The sequence below is a fragment of the Oryza glaberrima genome, chromosome 1, assembly GCF_000147395.1.
Source record: "Oryza glaberrima chromosome 1, OglaRS2, whole genome shotgun sequence".
Lineage (NCBI taxonomy): Eukaryota > Viridiplantae > Streptophyta > Magnoliopsida > Poales > Poaceae > Oryza > Oryza glaberrima.
Window position 1 is genome coordinate 19,435,644 of NC_068326.1, and position 8,803 is coordinate 19,444,446.

At 44.6% G+C, this 8,803-nt stretch overlaps 1 pseudogene; it reads left to right on the forward strand.

Annotated features, from left to right (window-relative positions):
• Nucleotides 1–262: 262 nt before the first annotated feature.
• Nucleotides 263–3,553, forward strand: LOC127770626 (uncharacterized; annotated as a pseudogene).
• Nucleotides 3,554–8,803: the final 5,250 nt, after the last annotated feature.

Consider the following 8,803-nt stretch of genomic DNA (forward strand, 5'->3'; position numbering starts at 1 on the left):
ATCTTGAATACTAGAGAACAAACTAAAATGAAATATAAAAGAAGTAAAACACATTAAAATTAGTTTAAAACTTTAGAAATAGTAAATAAGAATTATTTGGTATAATATTTTATGATTTTTGTATGAATAAAGATATGTCATTATTGTATGACTGTTGAAACAGTTTGTAATTATCTTATAATTATTGTATGACTGTCATTATTGTAAGAATAATTATTTTTGTACGATTTTTTTTCGACTCATGTAGATGGATCGGCAATGGATGTACGTTGACCGGCGGTCCAAAGAGTTTATTGACGGCGTGCACTATTTTTTGAGAGTGGCCGAAGCTAACAGGCAAAGGGGTTTTATTTGTTGTCCATGCAATAAGTGTAAGAATCAGAAGGAGTATTCTGCATCCAGGACTATTCATTTCCACTTGTTTGAGTCGGGGTTCATGCCAAGCTATAACTGTTGGACATCCCACGGAGAGCAAGGTGTTGAAATGGAAGAAGATGAAGTGGAAGACGACAATATTTCGGACTTTGCTCAGTACGTTGGATTTGAAGGAAATCAAACGGGCGAGGAGGAAAGGGATACTGATGGTAACGACGTTGCGGATGATCTTGGTCAGATGTTGCAGGACGCCAAGGAGGACTGCGAAAGTGAAAAGGGGGCCCATAAATTGGACAAGATGTTAGAGGACCACAGAACTTCGTTGTACCCAGGTTGTGAGCAGGGGCACAAAAAGTTGGATACCACTCTGGAGTTCTTGCAATGGAAGGCAAAAAATGGGGTTAGTGACAAGGCATTTGGCGATTTATTGAAACTCGTGAAGAACATTCTTCCGGAGGGAAACAAATTGCCCGAGACAACGTATGTCCGAATGATAGTCTGCCTGCTAGGACTGGAAGTTCAGAAGATTCACGCATGTCCGAATGATTGTATCCTATATCGTGGTGAGGAGTATGAGAACCTAGAAGCATGCCCTGTTTGCAAAGCACTACGATACAAGATTAGACGAGACGATCCAGGAGAAGTTGACGGGCAGCTAACAAAGAAGAGAATTCCTGCTAAGGTGATTTGGTATTTCCCTATGATACCACGGCTAAGGCGTTTGTTCAGGAACAAGGGGAATGCTAGAATGATGCGATGGCACGCTGAAGAGCATCAACAGGACGGGATGCTGAGACACCCCGCCGATAGTTCGCAGTGGCGAAACATCGACAGAAAATTTAAAGAATTTGGAAAGGACGCACGAAACATACGGTTTGGTTTGAGTACGGATGGCATGAATACTTTTGGAGAGATGAGCAGCGGCCATAGCACTTGGCCCGTTACAATGTGTATCTACAACCTCCCCCCTAGCTATGCATGAAGAGGAAGTACATAATGATGCTGATTATTATTCAAGACCCCAAGCAACCTGGTAACGACATTGATGTGTACCTAAGACCACTGGTCGAAGATCTTAAGCTGTTGTGGAAGAAGGAAGGTGTCCCCGTGTGGGACGAGGACAAACAGGAGGAGTTTAACATACGAGCGCTGCTGTTCGTAACCATCAACGATTGGCCTGCACTTAGCAACCTATCCGAACAGTCCAACAAGGGGTACAAGGCTTGCACTCACTGTATGGATGAAACAGAAAGTACGTATCTTAAGCACTGTAGGAAGGTTGTATACATGGGTCATCGTCGATTCCTTGCAGCAAACCACCCGGTACGGAAGAAAGGCAAGCACTTCGAACATAAGGCTGACCACCGTACGAAGCCTAAACATCGCAGCGGGGAAACAGTGTTTGCTATGGTTAAAGATCTCAAAGTAGTGTTCGGAAAGGGGCATGGAAGCTAGCCTATAGATAGCGAAGATGGTCACGCGGCGATGTGGAAAAAGAACTCTATATTTTGGGAGTTACCCTATTGGGAATTCTTGGACGTACGCCACGCAATCGACGTGATGCACCTCACTAAGAACCTTTGCGTAAACCTTCTTGGCCTCCTAGGTGTATACGGAAAGTCGACAGATACACTGGAAGCACGTAATGATCTGAAGCATATGGAACAGTGCGGCGACCTTCACCCGGAACCAAAGGAGAAAGGAAGCCATTACATGAGTCCAGCCAGCTACACTCTTAGCAAGGCAGAGAAGGAAAGTATGTTTGAATGCTTAGAGAGCATAAAGGTACCGTCTGGATACTCCACGAATATCAAGCGAATAATAAGCACGAAGGAGAAGAAGTTCACAAACCTAAAGTCTGATGACTGTCACGTGTTGATGACACAACTGCTACCAGTTGTAATAAGGGGTATCCTTCCAGACAATATCTAGGCAACAATAACAAAGCTATGTGCATTCATGAACGCAATTTCGCAGAAGGTCATCGATCCGGATAGATTAGAAGCCCTTCAGAATGATGTGGAGCAATGTCTCGTCAGTTTTGAGTTGATATTTCCACCTTCATTTTTCAATATAATGATGCATCTGCTTTGTCACCTTGTGAAAGAGATCAGTATTCTCGGGCCTGTGTACCTACACAACATGTTTTCTTTCGAGAGGTACATGGGCGTTCTGAAGAAGTATGTTCGTAACCGTGCTCGTCCAGAGGCAAGCATCGCCAAGGGTTATGGAACAGAGGAGGTCATCGAATTTTGCGTAGAATTTATCGAAGATCTTCGCCCAATCGGGGTACTTGAATCACGCCATGAAGGGAGACTACGGGGAAAGGGAACTCTCGGAAGGAAAGCAATAATGACGGTAGACAATAATTTATTCTGTAAAGCCCATTTCACGGTTCTGCAACAATCTTCATTGTACTCCTTACATCGAGGAGCACTTGGCTCTAGATCGCGCCAGGAACATCGGTAAGTCCGATGCATGGATTACACGGCATCACATTGATACTTTCCCCGCGTGGATACGACAACATCTCATGGGTAACGAGTCGATCAACCAACAACTTGCCTTCCTGGCGAGGGGACCGTCTGGGTCGATCGCGACATTCCAGGGATATGAGATCAATGGGTACACATTCTACACGAGAGCCCAAGACATGAAGAGCACGAACCAAAACAGCGATGTTCGTGTCGATGCCATGGGACACGATGGAACAACTGGCACGTATTACGGTGCCATCGAGGACATATGGGAACTTGACTATGGTCCTCTCAAGGTCCCTCTGTTCCGGTGCCAATGGGTTAGGTTGACTGGTGGAGGCGTAATGATTGATGACAGTGGGATGACAACGGTTGACCTTAACAAGGTTGGATACTCGGACGAACCTTTTGTCCTTGCCAATGATGTAACGCAAGTCTTTTTCATGAAGGACATGTCTAGCAAAAGAAAGAAGGGCAGAGGGCCTGACGAGCCTAAGCGTCACGTGGTTCTCCCAGGCAAAAGAAAAATCGTCGGAGTTGAGGACAAGACTAACGAGGATTACGATCAGTTGGATGGGCAGCCCCCTTTCACAGTGACGATTGACCCTAGAATCCTCCTATCAAATGAAGACACCCCTTACTCACGTAGCGATCACAAGGAGGGAACAATAGTGAGGAGAAAGTACGTGCGGTCAACCGTCACCGCCGATGTATTGCCGTAATTATTGTGTAGACGATGTAAACTATTTTGGATGTATTGATTATCCATATAAATCAATTGATGTATGGCATATGTTAATTACGCACGATTATTAGAGGTTTTAACAAGTTTAAATCATGTATATGCTAGTTATATGCGATACTTACAATTTTTAAAAGTTTTAAATCACGCAGGTGGCAATTTCATATGTTAATTAGAGTTTTTAACATTTAATTTACTATCATTCATATGCTAATTATAATTGACTAGAGATTTTTTAAAAGTTTCAAATCATGCATGTGGCATTTACATATGTTAATTAGAGTTTTTCACAATTTAATTTAGTATCATTCATATGCTAATTATATATGACTATTCGAATTTTTAAAATTTTTAAATCATGCATGTGGCATTTACATATCTTAATTAGAGTTTTTAACAATTAATTTAATATAATTCCTATGCTAAGTATATATGATGATTACAATTTTTATTAATTTTAAATCATGCCGTATGTATATACATATGTTAATTAGAGTTTTTACCAATTTAATAATATCATTCATATGCTAAGTATATATGATTATTAGAATTTTTATTAATTTTAACTCATATATTTGCTTATTACGTTTTATCCACTTAATTTATTACAGACAACAATAATTTTTCGAAGTAATTGTCATTAATCTTTGTACTTTAAATAATTTTAATGTATTATCTTCTATTTTAGAAAGACATATGTAATGGAAAATAATATTCAGTGCGCTTATCAGTAGTCCCGGTTCTTAACCCTAACCGGGTTTAAAAAGAATTTGGAAATAGCGGGAAAAGATATTTAGTCCTGGTTGATGAGAACAACCGGGAGTAAAGATATCTTTACTCCCGGTTGTTCTTATCAACCGGGACTAAAGATCTAGCGGTATATATATTCCCGATGCGCGCCCTCGTCTTCTCCACCAACACTTAGAAGTTTTTGCCCGATCGATCTCTCTCGGCTTCTCCTTCACCGCCACTGCCTAGGGCATCCCCGCGTCGCCGCCACCGCCGTATCTCGCCATCGTCTCGCGCTCGTCGTCGTCGCCGCCGCCTCCGCCTCCTCCGCCGCCGCCGCATCTCTGGGGTGAGAGCCACCGCCGCCTCCCTCTCGATCTCTCTCTCCGATCTCGATCTCTCTCTCTCTCCCTCTCGGTTGCCGCCGGCCGCCGAGTTTCAGACACCGACGCCGAGCTCGTCACGACACGACGCCGTGCCACGACAACGCCGCGCCACGAGACGCCACGACGCCGCCGCGGCACGGCACTGGCGCCGCGCCGCCACGCCGCCGCCGCGCAACGCCGCCACCGGGCGTAGCACCACGACCGCACCGCGCCGCGCGCCGCACGCCGCCGCCGCGCCACGCCGATGCCGCGCGCGGCGCCATGCCGCCGCGCCACGTGCCGGCCCGATGCCGCGCACGGCACCACACCGCCGCCGCGCCGCCCCGCCGCCGCTCCGCTGCCGCCACACCGCCGTCCCGCTGCCGCCACACCGAGAACGTGAACGATAACGTGAACGAGCGAACGAACGTGAACGATAACGTGAACGAGCGAACGAACGTGAACGAGAACGTGAACGTGAACGATATCGTGAACGAAACGTGAACGTCAAATGCAATATATGTTACTTCGCGTTTATCCTAATACATCTTTTTGTATCTTGCAGAAACGACGTTGTCGGAGTCGTCCCTCAAGCCGGAGTGATAGAGCTAGCCCTCGAAGGAATTCGCGCAGGCAAGTGACATAATTATATATATATGATTGTTATATTTGTAATGCAATTAAGATTATTATATTTGTAATTAGACTTAATTAGCATTTAAGATTGTGTAGTGTTCTAATATACGACAGTTACACTTAGAATACATGACTATTTGAGTTTTAGTATAAGATTATTGGAGTTTTAATATAAGATTATTATATTTGTAATTAGACTTAGTATATAATTATTGACTAGCTAGGGTCCTATAATATACGTCACATAGACTTAGCATATATCACTATTTGAGTTTTAGTATAAGATTATTAGATTTGTAATTAGACTTAGCAAGTAAGATTGTGTAGGGTTCTAATATACGACAGTTACACTTAGCATACATGACTATTTTAGTCTTAGCATATAAGATTATTTGAGTTTTAATATAAGATTATTATATTTGTAATTAGACTTAGTATATAATTATTAACTAGCTAGGGTCCTATAATATACGTCACCTAGACTTAGCATACATCACTATTTGAGTTTTAGTATAAGATTATTATATTTGTAATTAGACTTAGCTTCTAAGATTGTGTAGGGTTCTAATATACGACAGTTACACTTAGCATACATGACTATTTTAGTCTTAGCATATAAGATTATTTGAGTTTTATTATAAGATTATTATATTTGTAATTAGACTTAGTATATAAATATTGACTTGCTAGGGTCCTATAATATACGTCACCTAGACTTAGCATATATCACTATTTGAGTTTTAGTATAATATTATTAGATTTGTAATTAGACTTAGCTTCTAAGATTGTGTAGGGTTCTAATATACGACAGTTACACTTAGCATACATGACTATTTTAGTCTTAGCATATAAGATTATTTGAGTTTTAATATAAGATTATTATATTTGTAATTAGACTTAGTATATAATTATTAACTAGCTAGGGTCCTATAATATACGTCACCTAGACTTAGCATATATCACTATTTGAGTTTTAGTATAATATTATTAGATTTGTAATTAGACTTAGCTTCTAAGATTGTGTAGGGTTCTAATATACGACAGTTACACTTAGCATACATGACTATTTTAGTCTTAGCATATAAGATTATTTGAGTTTTAATATAAGATTGTTAAAACATAAATGTCTCATGACTTAGCAGATGTTTCCTGTATGAACAGATGGCTAATCGCGATGAGGAACAGATATTGTACGATTCAATCGCGGAGGGAAGCAGCCAGTACTGGAACGAAGAAGAGGGGAACGAGGATCCAAACCAGTATTTGAACGAGGAAGGGAATGTGGAGAGGGATACGGAGGGGAACCAGGAGGGGCACGTGGAAAGGGATGTGGAGGGGAACCGGGAGGAGGAGGCTAGTGGAAGTCAACCCTCCGTTGGACAGAAGAGGGCACGCGGGCAACGAGGTGCCGCGAAGAAGCTTGAGGGTCGGCACATCATAACGGAAGTGGAAGAAGATGGACGACCTAGTGCCCCGGTAGAAGCCGCCAAGAACTATGTACGTCACAGCGGTTGGGTTGTGCGGGATAATGTGTCTGTCAGTACGGTGTACTGGAGAAGAACAAGGGCACACGGAGATCATGAGAGCTTTGTCCCAGATTCGGAGAAAGAGATGCTGTGGACCACAATGCTCGAGACATTCACCCTTCCCGTGGGTACAGAGGACAAAGTGAAAAGGTGGACTCTTAAGAAAATGGCAGAACAGTTTCAGAGCTTCAAGGGAGATCTGTACCATAAATATATCCTGAAGAGACAGACACCGAACTTCGACACATTCCCAAAGCTAAGGGATCACTGGGACGAGTTCGTTGCATATAAGACAGATGAACAAGGGCAGGCGATGATGGAAAGAAACAAAGAAAATGCCGCCAAGAAGAAGTACTATCACCACTTGGGGTCAGGCAGCTATAGCGTCGCGATGCCGAAGTGGGAGGAGATGGAGGCTAGCTTGCTTGAGAGGGGTATCGAACCGGCCGCCGCTAATTGGCCGGAACGATCGAAGTTTTGGTACTATGCTCACGGTGGAATGCTCAACCCAACTGATGGCTCACTGGTCTTCAGCGATCAGATACGAGAGGCTGCGCGTCGACTAACAGACGCAGTGGAAGCCTCTTCTCAGGGCATGTTCCGACCGGACAGAGAGAGGGACGAGCTGTCACTCGCCCTGCAGACTCCAGAGCATCCAGGACGAACACGAGGGAAAGGGGTGATTCCTTGGAAGATTGGGTTCAAGGAGGACATCCACATGTATAGGAGTCGGATGAGGAGCAAGAGAGATACCGAGGCGAAGATTGCAGATCTTGAGTTCAGGGTATCGAGCTACGAGCTCAGCATGCAAGAGGAGGTGGCAAGGAAGGTTGATGAACGCATGGCCGCACATCGGTCCAATGATTCCCAGCCAACCATTCCTCCTGCAATGGTGAGCCCGTCAGGAAACCGTAGCAGCTGCGCCTCAACGGGGCAGGTAGGATCACAGAGCATGGACGCCATGCAAACCCAGGACGAATCCACCTGCCCCGTTGATGACATCACTCAGCGGACACCATGTGAGCTGCATATTCCTTTCAAGAACTTATCAATAAAGGTAAGCTCGTAGTTTATATATTTTAGATTTGGCCATTCCGCTAGTTGCTGCTTATATATGTTGATTACTAATAAATAACCTCTCACCACATGAAGGTGGCGTCGGGCATGGCCATCCCAACGGACCCTTCAGGTACTTACCACTGCAGGCCGATTCCAGCAGGATACTCCAAGGTCGAAGTTGAGTTGGTCGAAGGCGCGTACGAGGACCTCGAGCTGGATTACCCTAGAGGAGACGGTGAGACGCATCTACGAGACACAAGCCATGCCATTATTCTATGGCGCAGGCGGTACATCATCCTCCCTGTGCGACAAGCGGCGTCTCGTGCACCATCTCCTCCGGCTCCGCCATCTCCTCCTCATGATCCTGCACCGTCTCCTCCTCATGCTCCAGCATCGTCTCCACCTCAGGCTCTTGCACCGACTCCTCCTCAGGCTCCTGCACCGACTCCTCCTCGGGCTCCTACACCGACTCCTCCGCAAGCTCCTCTTCCGGCACCTTCAAAGTCAAGGGCCCCCCAAGCTCCACCGCCTGCCCACACAAGGGCAACGAAGAAGGCAAAAGTTGACGCCGCCAAGAACAAGGACCCGGGGTACGATTGCACGCAAGAGGAGCTTGACGCTTACGTGGCATCAGAAGTCAAGAGACAATTCAAGCCTCGAAGTCCAGAAAAAAAGATTCCTATAGACCCGAGTGTCATGAACTTCTTCAGGGGTATGTCTGCACCTGCCAAGGAGGCCATTAAGCTATCGGACTATGAGCGAACGCTGAAGAAAGCATCTTCTGGAAAGTCCAAACCAGTCCCTCAGCTTGGAGAGCAATCAAACTGTCGCGTCCCAAATCGACCCTAAAATACATCCTCTAAATTATGCCTAGAATAATTAAAATGCTTGTGA